The 17,744-nt window shown below is 30.2% G+C and overlaps 2 long non-coding RNA genes across 2 annotated transcripts; one reads left to right on the plus strand and one right to left on the minus strand.

The window, feature by feature from the left end:
- Nucleotides 1–1,887: 1,887 nt before the first annotated feature.
- LOC121120291 (uncharacterized) lies at nt 1,888–4,142 on the plus strand. Its single transcript, XR_005864997.2, has 2 exons — nt 1,888–2,135; nt 2,773–4,142. It is a non-coding gene; the product is annotated as an uncharacterized lncRNA (long non-coding RNA).
- Nucleotides 4,143–16,424: 12,282 nt separating this feature from the next.
- Nucleotides 16,425–17,467, minus strand: LOC139905872 (uncharacterized). Its single transcript, XR_011780978.1, has 3 exons — nt 17,390–17,467; nt 17,006–17,290; nt 16,425–16,945 (listed from the first exon to the last, which is right to left on the minus strand). It is a non-coding gene; the product is annotated as an uncharacterized lncRNA (long non-coding RNA).
- Nucleotides 17,468–17,744: the final 277 nt, after the last annotated feature.

Consider the following 17,744-nt stretch of genomic DNA (forward strand, 5'->3'; position numbering starts at 1 on the left):
TTTATAATAGTAGTGTGTTTGTATAACACACTGCATATAATTTCTAATTCAAATCCAGATATCACAAATCACCCAATATTTATATATATAAATCATCTTCATATTTTCTTTTCTTGTAAGCAACATCTTGAGCTAAAAAAACTTCAAATTTATTTAGATAACTTTAATTCCTGAGGTAAAATTTAAGGTCAAAGTTCATGTTCCCCAATCAAACTAATATAAAAATAATCTCGAAATAAAACATTTTTCTCAAATTTTAAATTTTCAGAAAAACAATGTTTGTTGAAATTAAACAACAGGTTCAGAAGGTATTAATATTTGAAATTAAATGTGCACCACAGTTTTTATAAAATTGCCAAAAAATAGGAATCCATATTTCGGTTTTTCATTTTTTTCTAGTCAAAATTTCATCAAATTCAGAGATGTTGATGTGAAAAAGCACATCATGTAACTTTAAACATAAATGCACATAGAAATACATTTAGAAACTATCCATTTTACACATTAAATTTTAATTTTAAATATCATATATGTATTTTATGTTGGATACTTTGAGATATCAAGTCTATTTGTTATTTAGTGTTTATTTATGGGACTGATTTAAAAAAATTACAAGAGGTTGAGGGGGAATATCACAATTCGACATTTCTTGATGTTAAATTAACTCATAAATAATAAATTTTTTACTAAGTTAATAGAGGATTGCATATTATTGGCACGTGCAAATTTGGCATGGAGCCCCTTATTGGCTGCTAGTATAATAATAATAAATTAAAAGAAATAAAGTATATAAATTATGCTTGAATTTGTGTTCCTTATTTCCAACTTGTTTTGAGCAAAGCTTTTATTTGCTCTTCAGTTTTGAAATTCATTTATGTGAAGATGCTCACTTAACTCATATATCGCCATCCGAGAGGTTCGTTTATTGAAGAATCTTCCTACTACATATGTGCAAGATGTGAAACTCATTAGTCTCCAATGATAAAAAAATCAAAATGATATATCGTCAATTGGCAATTTTAATTTATTTCTAAAGTGTTTTCTGTTAATCCTGTGTTCCTTTAGTTTTTTTATTGAATTAGATATATTTTTTATCACTATTTACTGTATCTATTTGGAATTTATATTAAAACCTTATACGGTCAAATTATGTATCGCGAGCTCTTGGTATAAGCGCACATTTAAGGTCAATTTTTCACAGAGAAAATTAATTATATATAGCCTATAAGGGAAACTTTATGTACACCACTAATCAAATCCATATGAAAAATTGGTAACGAAAACGAAGATCCATAAGATAAATTGGCAGATAATAGGAGTTAGTGATCACTTCAAGAAAACACAAAGGTCAAAATTCTCTTATCTAAGGATATACAAAAAATTGGGTACTTAAAAAGGTAAATGATGTTTTGAGGAGCAAAAAACTATTTACCCTGTAATAGCGATGCTGAAGCTCTACACTCTGTTATTTTGATTGTAAGTATACAATTTTATTGATGTCTTATAAGGAGCATGAAAGTCTTATATAACGAAGTATTTCAATTTGGGATTTCCTGGGAATATCCCGTAGGTGTCAAATCTAGAAATTCCGGGAAAACAGGATCCCAAGAAAGAAAATTTAGTTACCATAAATATACCTGTGAATCATAAGTTATGATATACATGTATTTATATTAAACAGCTAGTTTGGTTTTATTCAGTCATGTGCTCTTAATATGCTTCGTTATAAGCAATGACAACATTTATATTTAGAAGCCTTATTATTTATTGAGTAAATATTAGCCATGAACATAGGATGATAATTTGTATTGACGTTATTTTTAGCGAAATGACGTACATATATGTTCATTATCAAGTATAAATGGCTTTTTTACCTTTATATCTAGTGTTGAGTCATTTCTTATATATTCAGTCCAGTCCAGTCCATCCTTAGGACCAGTCCTTGAGAATGACAGTTATAAAACTAATTAAAAAAGAAGAAATAAAGTAGAGTAATGTCATCAAGAACGGAATTTTATAAGTTTTAGGAGTGAGATGTAGGATTGAACTGGATCGGACCGAGACTGAACTGGACGGGATTCCAGTCTTTAGTTCTAAATAAGGAGTGACACAGCACGATTTATATCCATTTAGATGTATGTATAAGTCAGGGACAATTTGATATCTACAAAACAATTACGACAAAATTGAATTTCCGTTGTAGTCTTATATTTCTCATTCTTTACTGTTGTTTAAGTAATCTCTAAAAAGTGAAGATTTTCTAACTAAGCAATTTTGCAAGTATTTTTCTAAATATCATAAAGAAAAAGTATATTATTTTTGAAAAAATAGTTAATATATATTTTGAAAATATATTTTTAATTACTCAATAATAAATTTTAAGCCAATAAAATTGAATATGTGAACGAAAAATTCAATAATTCAATTTTTGTGCGCGTTTTACGTGGTGCATCGTTTACTTGTCAGAATGTTGTTGTTTTTTCAATTTTTAATAGACAAAAAAACTACTTTTGGATGTTATTCTAATTCAAATTATTTGATGAAATATTAAAGTTAACTTGTTTTTATCTTTATTTTTATAAAAAACTTACTTCTTTGACACAAGTCTTTTTTTTTTTTCTTAAGATGAGTCTCTAAATATGTCTTGTCAATTTTTTTTCTATGAAACTTTAAAACAACATAGTTAAGATCTTTATCTATCATACTTTTTTATTAAAAAAATTATCAAGTCCCTTTTTCATACTTTCTTTCATCCTTTAATTTTTTCTCCAGGTTTGGAAAAAAATACGACGAATCAGTACCTCAAAGAATGGTCATCAAAAAAAAAAAGTTACCTATCGCGAAAAGTAAAATCATTTAGACTTTGAGAAGTAACGAGCTAGTTTCAAAAGTAAAGATACCTAAAATCATACTTAACCCTCAGTTTTGACACTTGTAGTATATATAATATACATACTCTATAGCTTGATAAGCATTCAATGAAAATAATAAGTAAGTTGGGTTATTTTTCGCTTTATTTCAATGCTTTATAAGAAGTGTTATAATCATCCGATTTAAGTAAAGCATGCCCCGTTTTGTTCTATACTTGTTGCCAACGAAAATCCAACTTCATGATGCCCTTTTCGTAGAAATCCTTGTACCAATTGGCAAAAAATCGGACAGTCAATTTTAAAAGGCCAAATTTGTGCACCAAAGCGCGTTGTCCATAGACAAGAACTTGGTGGCAGGTCCAGACTGAAGGCTGGATACTTGAAAACTTCCCATTCAAGTTCCCAGAGCATCTGGCGCGTCATCAAAGATGTGTGCGGCCTGGCGTTGTCTTGATGATTTCTTGTTGTATCCTATTCAACAATACTGGCCTCTTCTGTTCAATTGCCAGCTTCAAATGGTTGAATTGTTCAAAGTAAAGGGCAGAATTGATCGGGAGGAAAAATAGCTCGAACCAATGTTGTGCAACACGAACCGAAAGAGTATTGCCCCCCTATACATCGCAAATTTTTATGGTGGTCTTCAATGCATTTTTCCCTTTCAGGTATTAAAAATGTAAAATATGGCGAATTTCTTCCTTGAGACCTCCATACTCGATGAACGATAAGTCACGACTGCACTAGTCAAGCGCAATACTGTTTAAAAAGCGTTTGTAGTATATACTCACACATTTACAACGCTGTATAGTATATGATCCATGTGACCAATAGTAAAAAAATTATACTTACTTAGAAAAGAGGGGCAGAAAAATGAAATTACTTTTTCCCCAAACGAATATTTGATTATATGATATTAGAGTTATCTCTAATTGACTAAAAAAATATTTATAATCCAGCACTCAATTACGATATATTTCTTTGATTAGTGGAACAATCTTTCTTTGCGAAGGGTTTCCACATTACTTTGCCGAACCTTTATCTCTCTTTTCTGTAACAAAATTTACCCTAAATACAGAGAGGACTTTCTTATCATTGATTTTTGCTTTGTTAACAAATCTACATTCTTCTCTTTTATTATATTTTGCACCTTTATTTGTTGAGTTGTGGCAGCAGAAACTGTATAATTTTTTATATCTAATGGACTCACTCGTTAATATCATTGTATTAAATTATATAAATAATAATTCGACTTGTATTATAAAAATTATGCAAATACTCACTGATTGATTATTTAATTTATAATTAACTTTCAGGGGATGTGGGTCTCCAATTTTCTTTATAGAAATTGTTTACAAATAAAACTACTATATATAACATTTGTGATGATGCAGAGAAGCTTTCCCACCTCTGTTACATAACTTAAACATAACATAACATAAGATATTTTCTGGTATTTGAAGGATAGCTATAGAAAACAAGAAGGGAATGTTAAGACGACTAATATATAACAAGGAAAAAAAAAACCATCTTGTTCCTTCGCTTGTATAATCCACAAGTATCATACACTTTTGGTGCCAAATCATTATAAAAAGCCTCTTATGTAGATGTCGTAGCTAAAATTTACCATATAACAAATTATCAATTATCATATTCAATTTTTAAAATGATTTATTACTTGTTATAAAAGAACACAATAATAGCCCACTTATCTTCAAACAAACATATATATTATGTATGTATAGGTATATAAAAAGATTTAAGAAATGCATTTATTACGCTTAATCTCTAGATTTGGGCCAATGGGATAACGTATTGTTATAGACATCTGTAATATTTACATTCGTAGTAGTTCCTATTGCTTCACAAATCCCAACTTTGCAATTTTTTTTGTAATTTCGTAATTTTTTTTCTGCCGGTAATATTATAAAGAAGTATTATTTCAACGTTCCAAAATTTTGAAACAACTGATCAGAATGATTTATTTTTGATTAAAGGTCAGTCAAGTTCTTCCAATGCCTGTGTTGTTCAACATATCAATATTTACTAATTCTTTTGTCTTCAGGTTAAGCTTTCCCATTTGTAGAGCCAAACTATCAATAAATCAATTAATAGGTATTCTGATAGATTAGCATGTTCTTGTGCAATCTAGGAATGTGATCATGGTACAGACGACATAAAATATAAATAGTCTTTTTATTAGTAGAATATACAGTTATAAAATTAAAGAGATAAATAAGAATTAATTAAAATATTCGTGTAATGAATGTTTTAAATTTTTTATAAGAGTGTTATTTATTATTCTGATATATAATATAAATAAATTTATTTTTTAAGTCATTAAGATATTCATTACCCGATTGTTTTAATTTAAATCCCTTTTTCATTTCATACCTATTATCAAATAAGACTAGACTGGGGACTTGGAAGTGCACACACCTCCGCCTAGGGATGGTCATATAATTTCTTCTCCATGTTAAAGTAAAAAATGTGCAATGTTGAACATGTTGAATTTAATGAAATTTAATATATATTGCATTCATACTTTAATATGTATATATATTGTGTACCACCAGGCGCAAAGAAATCCATAACTAGTTTTCAACAATATAAATTGGATTTCAAGCTTACTTATTTTGATAATAATTTGATCTAGAGATGATACCAATATTCCTTTGTTGTAGTGATGGTATCAGTATGCTGAGTCAGCACTATTTCGTAGTTCAACAGATTATTTCAGCTCTATATCTTAACTTGTTAAAGGGATGGTAAATTATGCAATTCTGACCTCTTCTGTGATTTTGACCTTGATTTGTCAAGGTTGTGCCCGGCACAGGTTCAGCGGTTCTTATAAAATCAAATGATGTACTTGTATAAGTGAATACATATGTTGCAGTTAAAGTAAGAAATCCGAGAATATTCAAAATAACTAGTTAACTAACAAACGGGTTGTAAACAACCTTCAACTCATATAATATAATCAGAAACGGCATGCACTACAGCTGCAACTCATATCCCAGTCCGCGAGTTGTCTTGCGTACCAAAGCGACTAATGTATAATCTACCGCGAATACATTTAATATCATCAGAGACGCCATCCACTATATAGAAGGTTGATATCCAGACCTACAGGCTGTCTTGCATGCCAACTCGAATAACAAACGGGTTATGACCAAACGCTAATTCTTGTAATATCATCATATTTGGACTTAACGGTGTGTTCCAACCCGTTTATTAGTCGTGCTAGCACATAAGACGACAAAATGTGGATTGTTATAAAAACCGGGGTTACAGTGAATGACGTTCCAGATGATATTACATGGGATGGCGGTGGATTCCAAGCAGTTTTTAGTTGTGTTGGTACGCAACACAACCTGTGGCTGTGATATCAACCGTGTATACAGTGGATGGCTTCTCTGATGATATTACATGAATTGGTGGCGGGTTCCAGTACGTTTGTTAGTCGTCTTGGCACGCAACACAGCCCGTGGGCTGGGATATCAGCCGGGGATATAGATGATGGGGAACCTGATTGTAATACATGAATTGACAAAGGGTGCTTATTCTTAATCCAGCCCTATAGACTTGCATCAATTTGCGTCTCTGGAAAGGGTCTCGGAAGATAATATAAAATTTATGATTTGAAGGATTTTGCACATTAACTATCTTTTTCAGTTATTATGGATATTAACAGTCTTGTTCAGTTATTATGCACAATAACTAGTTATTCAGCATAATTTAGGATTCCTTACTTTAACTGCAACATATATATGTTACTGTATGTATCGGCGCATATATATATATATATACTGTATCATTTCTAAAACAAAGCTCGAAAAAACCAAATTATTCTTCATGTGTATTTAATATTTTATTTAATGAGTATATATGTTTGTATAACTAAATGAAGCTTATATTATGAAATAATTAAATGCTGATTTTTTACGAAAACAAGGTTTTGGAAAGAAATACTATTCCCTTTATATAAGATATTTTGGTCGCGTGGCATCAGTTATCCCTTTTAAATATAATCCAATAAAAACATTATGAAAACAAATAGTTCATAAACGGGATAAATTGTGTTATTCTATTCAATATATCACTAACACTTATGGCCCATATAGCATTTGCAAAATGAACAAATGGGTTTTATTAGAAGTATTAATTTATTTATACGTAATATTATAACTCCTCGATGGTATTGTTTTATTTAATGACGATGCTTATTTTTCTGTTCCATCATATACATGTATGTATAAATATACTCACAAAAAATGTCTACATTTTTATGGAATAACAAATGCATTCATGAATACAACTTGCCTAATCCTAAATCATTCCTGCTTTCCTTTCTTCTCTCATTAAGTTAAATTAATTATTTATTAATGATATGATGAACAGATGAAGGTATATCTTAGCATGCACAATATGGACGTATATTTAATTAGTGATTCGATGCAATAATGTTAATTACATTTGTAAATGTAAACATCCTAATACAAATGTCACATTAAAAAGATGATTTATCTGCTTTGTAAGCGCGGAGGTCTAAGTAATAGGGATATATCAATCTCATAGTTTTGAAATTACTGTTTAGTTCTCTCCAAAACCTTTAAAAAAAGTATCCAGGGACGAGTTTAGCGTGAGCAGGGTGTTAGGCAAGGATAAATATGCGGATAATCTTTTCATTTTTTGATAATTCAAATTGGATTTTTTTTTTAAATCACTTGCTTATAAAATAAATACGAAGCCTTTCCTTTTTTTCCGATTGACCGTTTTTATAATTTTTTATTTCTTTTTTTATAAATTTTGTGCATATTTCATTAAATTACTTTTTTTGGAAAGTAAACTTTTTTACTTTCTTAAAATAAGTTATTTTTTATTGAAGATGTTTATTTTTTTATTATTTATGGTATTTTAAAATTTGTTAATCTACCCAGCATAGGGCCTGATATATTTGCTATTAGGCTTTACCATAGAAACCGTCCCCGGATGCCTCCGAATTGGACGTAAAACTTGTTGAATCTTGGTTAAATATAATTAGGAACATCTTTTTTTGTAGAACACAAGGAAAAGGGGGGAGCGAGACTTATGGTACCCCTTGGTAAATACTGATAAGATCTCATAATTGAATAAATAATTTTGAGAGGCAAAGATGTGTCATTGCCATACGGAGGATTACCTTTTACATTTAACATACAACATAACATAATTAAAATACGGATAATAATAGTTTAGATAAACTTTATTTATAAATAGATGTCTTTTTAACATTATTTACAACAAAGATGGAGTAAGAGTTCATAAATTCTTCATTGTAAGGGAATATTTCCACTGTAGCGATCTAACAAAAAATCAACATAATTTCAAAAAAGAAAAACAGTACCAATCATTTATCCTTTTTTATCTTAAAACTGTATTTTTTTCTATACAAAAGTTCAATCGCTAGTTATCATAAATATCAGGTGATGTTTTCATAAATCAATCTCGACTATCAAGGATTCAATGTTTGAAGAGATAATAAATATTTCAATTATGCCTACATTAAGAATAATGATAATCTATTGTTGTCCATGAGAGATACTTAAAGTTAATTTATTTCTTCTATCATTTGGATATATTAAATTATTAGTTCTTGAACTTTGGTATGCAGAGACTTTAGTTAAGGGGGAGTGTTAGAAAAAAGGTCAAGAAATATAATATAAAAAAAATCATCTAATAATTTTTTAAACAATGGTGGTACTTGGACTTGAAGATCTTGATATTTTCTCAGGTGGCATGTAATTTAAAAAGTTTGAGAATCATTGTATTAAATGATAACATCATATTTAAACTAAGTTTTTTTCTTAATGTTTCTTTAATTGGTTAAACATATTTGCACTAATTAAGTATGAGTAAACATTATATTATTACATTTAATCCATTAATCCAATTGACCTAGGAATCTTGTGTGAAGTCCATATACATAAAGTATATTTATTTCTTCTCTAGGAATAGTCAGGACACGATACTACACACATTGATTCAAGAGAATTATTTATCCCGATAGTGTTGTTCTTGAGTTTTACGTCGATTCCACCTACCATATTTTTATTTCCAAAAAGAAGAATTGTACACTAATCAGTTTATTAATATATATTATTAGGGAAGGGGGGTAATACTAAATGATTTAACTTAAACAAACTAGATACATTTTATTATTCCAGTCAGATAATATTTAAATTAATTAATTGGTGAAGTTTTTATGAGTTTAGTAAGATCACTTGTTCAAAATAAGTTCAATAATCCTATTTTACATTTAATAGTGGCAGGGTCCATGATCTTGATGCGATGAATTTCTTAGGGGTGTCAAATTAAATAAAACAAATAAACTTCTTCAATTTTACAAAATCTTTTGCTTAGGGGTGTTTCATAATACTTTGAATGGCTTGCCATAATCTAGAGGGGACCTAATCAAAAGATAATCTCAAATGTATGTTTTAAAAAGACTCAAAGTTCCCTTAACAAAGAGTAAACCTTGTTGTGTAGGGGTACTCAAGGTTAATAGAAATACAAGGTTAGACCATCATGTAATCGGGCTTGCTAAAATTTTCAATTTGATGTGTCGTACCATCTTCTGGGTAAGACAGGCAGATTTTGACGTCATAGAGAATAACAACAGTATATTACCAGCATATACATAATACTAGAAATTATATATGATTAATAGTAACAGTATATACAATACTCTTTGAATTTAATATTAGTTTGACTGGCAATTAGTATGGCTTGCTTCAATATTATTATCCTGCTCTGTTCATTTGATATGTTTGAATCCGAAGCTAATTCTAGTTCTTCGAGAGTCCTCTTCGAAACGCTACAACTGTGATAATCTCTTAGATCTTTCTATAATACCACAATCGGTCATAATATTTTATCCAGAAGTCCCGATCCCCGTGTAGTAAGCCGAAACAGATGATTGAGTCAATTGATACCAAATCTCACTAACATAAGTTAAATTAAGAAAGAGATGTAACATTGCAAAATTGGGCCCATTTTTAGTCAGAATATATTTATATTTGTCGGGTTTCTGTAACTATGTAGAAAATGCTATGTTTGTGCCATTTAATATATACATACTAATTTCATTTTAAGAAAAAAAATATATATCTTTGTATTATACCATTTACAGATATGAAATCTTTCATAAGCTTAATTTTTATATAATTGCTCATCAAAAATTACGTAATGTCTATTATGTAGATTATCGAATAATTCAGTTTTTCTCCCTCCTCATAGGCCATTTTTGAATAGAAAACTACATATGCATACCTATATAAATTAGTCATTGTCTTTTGGAGCTTGTATCTAAATGAAATTGCTAGACTCCTTAGTCTCTCGTTTCTAATAAAACATATTGATCAAGTGAAATTTTTTTCCTAAAATAGAAAACATTCAGTTAGAAATATGTAGATAAATCCATCAATATAAGTTAGTAGATGCCAATTGTAAACCATTTCTGATTAATTGAAGCCGAAAAATAGAATAATTAATAATTTGTTAACTATGCAATAATGACGTCATATGTATTTTATAGTGAGTTAGTACTAAAATAACCTTGAAGAAAAATCAAGAAAAGAGGAATGTCCAATTTAGTTTTCATTATATGTATCTATACATACAGGCAAGAGTTCAATATTTTATAGGCGCATTTAGAAATTTGGAGGTATTAAATTCAAATTTCTGGGATGAATTGATATATCCGAAACTGCTAACTATAGTTTAGAATCTTCATTTGATTTATAAGAAGATTAATAAAATAAATTCATCTATAGATTTCTATATATTTCATTATGACAATGCATTTTAACTAGTTTAATCCTAAAAGGACCATTGGAACAAATATATGTTCCATTTCAACCAAATGTGGATATAATTAGGAATAACTTGTTGAAAGAAAATTTGACAACTGGAGTCGTAGTGTATTATTCCATATGTTATCACTCACTCAATTCTTTTTTTTTAACCGACCTATATAGTGTCTTGTATCATTAATCACATTGCAAGAAATGGTGGTAGAGCTCAGGAGCATCTTACTCTACTAATTTTTTCTATTTACTCTACTTATAGGTAAGCTATGGACAAAAAAAAAAAGATTATAATAAGTAATAGCATTTAACTTTTTTAGCCTGTGCTACTAATGTGTCATTTGGGGAGAATGGTTTTATCATCTATTCACAAATTATATATGTTCAATTTCAATAAATTGTGAAAATATTTTTTCAAATTATATCCCAGTGATATAATAAAGGACGCACATTAATACTAATAATACATAATTTTTTTTGGAAAATTGCCAGAAAATAGTTTGACCCTTATAGGTTGCAGGGCCTTCAAAGAATTAATCAAATTAATTCGATTTTAGAAATTAATGATAATTTTTTACAAATATATTCTAGACTTAATTTTGTGTTTACAGTCCACACATATTGATTGCAGTGGCAATTATCCAAATGAAAAGAAATACATGTTCTAATTTTTCAATTAATTGCAGAACATTAAAATCTGGCTAATTTTATATAATCTAACAGTTAAAATTCCTAGTCATAAATGTTTTATTATTGTTTCATCGTTAAAGCTCAATTATTTTCAAGAGTAACAATTTATTAGTTTGGGAAAAAAGAAATTTCGTAGTTCCTACCACTTTTTTTAAAACTAAGTTTATCTTGTTCATTATTAGCCATATCGGATCTTGTGTCAGGTATAGAGGTCTCAAAGGAAGAAATTTGCTATATTTTACATTTTTACTACCCAAAAGGAGAAAACGCGTCGAAAGCGACTAAGAACATTTGTAATATATACTGAGCCGATGTTCTTTCGGTTCGTGTTACACAACAGTGGTTCGAAAGATTTTTGCACCTAATCAATTTTGCCCTCCACTGTGAATAACTTGATCGTTAGAAATTGGATATTCAACAGAAGCGACCAGCATTAATGAATAGGAGACAACAAGATATATTTAAGACAGCACCAGGACCCACAAATCTTTGATGAAGCACCAGAAGCTCCAAAAGCTGGGATAGGAAATGCTTTTTCATCCAGCCTACAGTCCAGACCTCGCAACAAGTGACTACTACCTGTTCTTGTCTATGGCCAAGGCAATTGGAGGTACAAATTTTGTCTCAATAGTGGTCTGTGAAAATTTTTTGTCCTATTTTTTTTAGCACAGGACCAGGGCTTCTGCAAGAAGGGAATTATTAAGTTGGATTGGTTGGCAACAAGTTCTCAAATAGAACGGGGTATCCTAAGCTTAAATTGAATTGACACTTCTTATAAAGGATTGAAATTAATCGAAATATACGAAAATACTTTTTCTCCAACCTATTATATCTATTAGGCAATCAGTAGGTGATTATCTTTAATATTATTATGTAACTATATTATGTATTCTAGGAAGATTCGCCTTGAACATTTTCCCCTAAAACGGTTCCTCTTTGTACGTATTTGCCTAGTGCCACTTTCGACTTGAGACGTGTTTGCCTTGTACTGTTTTACCTTGCAACGTTTCCACCTTGGATAATAATAGAAGGAATACTACTTCTTCTTAGTTTTATATATTTAGTTGATTTTTTACCGCTTTATTCCAGCTTTGAGAAATTTGAAACACAAAGGTAAAAAAGCTAGACAATCCCAATTCTTCAAACTTTAATACATAGGATTCAAAGCATTGGGAAGGAATCACGGAATGTCACTGCTACGGTCCGTTGTGAAGAATCATTGGCACATATGCAGTCCATTACGTCATCAAAATACCATGAAGAGATATTAAAATCCCTACTTACATCAATTATTGTACTATAGTTATACATCAAGGTGGAGACTTCATCCATGGAAGTCTACGTGCATTTGCGAATACGTTATATAGATATTTATATAAAATATAAATATATTATTTAAATCTAAGGATTAAGCAAATCCTGCAATTGCTCAGCTAATCTTTCCTAAGACATCAAGATAATCTCCTCCGCAGGATGCTAGAACAAGAGATATCTCTGATGTTCAAGAATTTATAAACCTGTGTCGGACAATATCATCTAGCTCCTCGATCTTAGATATGTACTAACATAGGGTGCCGGTGTTGCAGGGGTGAATTGAGGAAAGTAGAAACAAAGAATGAAGGTAGAAGAAAAGAGAAAGATAGAGAGAGTAGAAAGATACAGAGGAAGAAGAGAATAGGGAATAGACAGAGAGAAGGAGAGATGTATAGAAATAGAGAAGGGCAGGACAAATTTATTTCGGACAAAAACAATATCTTAATGACCTCGGCGGTCCAACAAAATATCGTCAGAACCTGCTTAGTTATTTTATATGTCTACTAGCTCAATTTCAGACTGATCTGTTTGACCATTTTGACATCAAAACATCAAAGAAAGACTTATAAATATATATGAATATATATGGTTATATATATATATGTAAGAGCATATGTTTTGGGGCTTTAGAAACTTTTTAGGGGCATCAAGCCCCCCCCCCCAGGGTCTAGTGACGCCACTGAATCTTATAATAAAATTTATTTAAAAAAAAGATAATTCAATATATATGTGTAATGCCGATTACCTTTAATAATAAAGTAAAGTTTGTAAATCTGTTGATACCCTTTTTTGTGTTTGCATTTAATATTTTAGAACTGCTTGAGTAGTTGATCTGAGAGATAACAATGTAGCAACGAAAGAAAATATAAGGGGAGCACATATTTATAGTTATATAAAATATGATCTTAACGCATACGATATTTTTTTCAAGATAGCAATCTCGAGATTTTCTTTTTCCAAAGTTGTAATCTTCATTCATTAATTCTTGAAGATAACATATAAACATAAAGGAACCACGAGTATGAATGCTCATGAATGACGGAGAGTAATACTAAAGAGATGTTGGATGGTTAATATTGGGGTCAGAGTAGATTTGAGGATCGACATCGAAGTAATTCCTGGGTACTTCTTTGCTAGATATAGAGTGGGATTTGTGTTTATTTCCTTCCTATCATAAGCTTCTCGGAGCTAATGTAATGAAACAGGATCACAGCTAAGCTACTTTCCTTCAAAATATTCTTCAAATTGTGAGGTTTGTAATGTCCAGTCTTGGTTTATTTTATTTTTACTTAGCGACAGCTCATATTTTATACAACTCTGCATATGTATATTATTAAAGCAAACTTTACTTTTTTTTCACTGTTTGTCGATGACTAATAATTTTGAGCAATTGTGGTTACTCCCACTGGTTATTTATATAAATATCAGTCATTAACTATGTCATGAAATTGATGCTAAAAGTTGCATATTGTTTTGAACTTTGAAAAAAATAAATCCCTCAGATCTTAATATTACTTCTATAAGCTGAGTAATACATATGCTAAAAAGTGATAAGTACGCAAAAGAATTCGCTATACATTGAACGTGTACACTTTTTTTTACTTCCTAAAGCTATTTTTTACATCTTATCCTTATCACAACAGTTAGGAAATGAATAAGAGAATTGAATGTAAAGTCCTAAGAAGTTAAATAATTTTTTTGGTTGATCTATTTATTTTATGTTTCAGAATAATAATTATTAGTTATAAATAAAGATTTTGTCATTTCTTAAAACATTAATTACATTCCTGTTTTATTCAAATTCCCTCTTTCACTTAATAACTATTCTAATAATAAAACTTAAGATAGAAAATTTTTAGGTCTTTGTAGGTTAAAAAAGCGTGCGTATTATATAACATTCTTGCAATGTTTAATCCTTCAAACTTGATTAACCTTTGCTCATTTGAACTGTAAATGACTTCATCTATAATTTGGACAAATTTACAACTTACTGGATATAAATCTTTATCTATAGTAATTTAAATGGATTATTTCAAGATATTGCATACATTGTGTATTTACGAACATGTATGAAATAATATTTTCTTTTGTTTTAGAGGGATGCTTTATCGTACCGGAATTCATCTGAGAATTGGAGCAACATATTTCCGATTGAATCCAAAAGGGAAAAAAACTCAAAATTTTTGGAGAATAACGATCGTCTTCAAATTCATTACATAAAAATGGAAAAAATTATCGTGGATTGGTATGAAAGTTCTTATAAAAACAATCGATTCGATGCTCATTACTACGCAAATATTAGTTCATGCCTCATGTCCAAGAAAAAGTGTGAGTTACCAAAAGTAAAAAGTTTATTTTTGAATTAAATTAAGGTTATTTAAAGAAATATTATCATTACCTTCATTAATACCTACATGGGGTTTTCATTCCCAGAAAATTGTAGTTCAGCAAGATCCCAAGAATTCAATTTTGAAATTTTGGTATTATAAGAAATTCCGAATTGCGATCGTAAATAATAAATACTTTGAATTTTAAGTAATTTATTTTATAGTTTTAGAAGAAAAAAAAAGTAATCTAGTTTTACCCTTACATTCCTGAAAGATCCCAAAATAATTCATGCTTCCTAAGTTCAAATGTGAAGTTATGATAACAAATTCATTTGTAAGTTTGTTGTAAGTACTCCTTGGGGATCATTTTTTGTCATTTGCACTGAAAAAAAATTTATCTTAAGTCAATTGTTTTTATTCAATGAATAATTCGTTTTTAATTATTAATTTTTTTTTTTTTTTTTTAATAATATTTTATTTATTAGCTAATTATTACTTTATACTTAGATCTCAAGGATAAAAAATAATGCTAATCCATGATAAAAAAAACGGGTGTATTTTTAGTTGGCCCTTTTTTTTAGAATCGTACGTGGGAAGAAGGAATGATCTTTTCCATAGCAATTGTCATTATCATTTAGTTCCTGAATAGTGAATATCCTTTTTCCATAGATTCAATTATATTCAAAACCTGATTTAACACTCGTATGTCCTCATATAAAATCGAGTGTAACCCTGAGGGTTTGTTGCGGAGTTATAATTGTTGGACTCAGAGTAGAATTGGGGATAGACATCGGAGTAATTCTAGCAAATGTCCATGTTTATATCCTTTTCTCCTTTTCCCCTTATCACAGCTGATTGTAGTTGATATAAAGAAACGTCATGAACATTATACTTTCTCTCCTCCAAAACATTCTTCAAATTGTGAGGGTTACCATGTTAATTTTCGGGTCCTTTTTTTAAGACATGCCCATTCTGCATTGGATTCTCATCATAAATGATTCTGCTGCTCATTTTTCTTTAATTCTCTCTCCTGCTAATACATTACTAGTAACTAGTGCTGGTATGGTCTCTAGCACAACGATAACACACGCTGCACGCTGAATATAGGTACACTCTGCCCTGTAGTTGGACACTTCTGTTTTGGGGGACGGAGAAGTATAGAGGAAAAACAAAGAAAATCCTTATTACTTAGATAAAAAGTTATCTTATGTCAATAAATAATAATCAAGGAAGACTAGAAACACATGGAAGTGAAAGAAAAAACGTGCCCGGCCAAGAAGAGGTAAACATTTCTAGCCTAAATACTCAAAATTTATAACCTACTAGAATATAATTGAAGATGGGGATAATTTGTTGGGGAAAAAATGATAACTTCGAATATTGTAGATGATTAATGTTTGCTGAGTTAATGAATTGTAGGAATTGGTTACAAATATTATCATATATATCCGTGTCTTTCTGAATCTCATTGGATCCCAAAAAAGCTGCAACGTTGATGGCTTCCGTTACAGTGTTGATTCTTTCAGAAAATCTTAGATTATGGTATACACAGCTGTTTTTGAGTTGAGTATGATTATGATATATTTTGAATAAGCTGGCAAAAATATCAAATTCTTTGTCATCTGAATGGACTATTTTGACCAAACAACATTTGGAACTTGTAGTAAAACAAATCTTGAATGCAATGTTTCAGGAGAGAGATACATGCTCGGCAAGTATTTTTTATCGAGAGGACTGTTTGCAAAAACTTATCATTTTTCGTTTGCTTTGAACCGTTCATTTTTGTAACTGGAAACTTTGGCTGGTAGTTTAGGCTCTCGTTGGTCTAGGGATGGGTGGTGGTGATGATAGGTAGGGAGGAAGATTAGGCGATTGTGATGGAATGACATCTTCTTTCAAACGTCTGAAAGATAAAAAATATTCAAAATGTACCCGTCTTATTGTAATTAGTTAAATTCATTACCTGAGCTGAAGAGATCTCCCTTTATCACGTCTTGTGTCCACAGATACAGCAACGAAATCATTGGACGTAAAATGTTTGCCACGCAATCTTGAGCTAGCTGATGGCGTCTAATAAGTAATGACTTGTGTCACTCGGAATGGACCTTAGCCACTTGGCCAACATGAGTCCACCATTGGGAAGTGATGAATACTCACCTCAGAATCCTAACTTGGGCTGGAACTACATCTTTGAGTAGGACACGTATAAACCACGGCCGAGGCTAATTTGAAGGAGTGTGATCGACAGCTAACAACATAGCAAGGTAAAATAATTCATATTTGAAACATCACCTCTGAGTGGTAGTAAAAAAGCGCACTTCCATGTGTTTTGCAATAATATACATACTTATGTGTAGTGCTGGGACGATTCCAAAAAAATTCCAGCAGCGATTCTAGTAAAAAATCCAAATGTCGATTCCAATACTTTAATATTTAAAAAAATAGTTAAAAAATACAATTTTGCTATAAATTTCTAAGAATTACAATTGATAAAATAAGTCGCCTTCCTTTATTTAATTTAACTAATATTTATAGTGATGTGCCGAGAATTGAATTTTGCTGCATGCGTATTTTTGATTCTCTTAAAATAAAAATAACAGAACAGTCGAGGAATAACGAACTTTACTCGTTACTCTCTTGAATACTCGTTAATTGCCTGAATTATCGTTAATTACCAGAATACGTGTTAGTCACCATAATAC

Source organism: Lepeophtheirus salmonis, chromosome 6, assembly GCF_016086655.4.
Source record: "Lepeophtheirus salmonis chromosome 6, UVic_Lsal_1.4, whole genome shotgun sequence".
Lineage (NCBI taxonomy): Eukaryota > Metazoa > Arthropoda > Copepoda > Siphonostomatoida > Caligidae > Lepeophtheirus > Lepeophtheirus salmonis.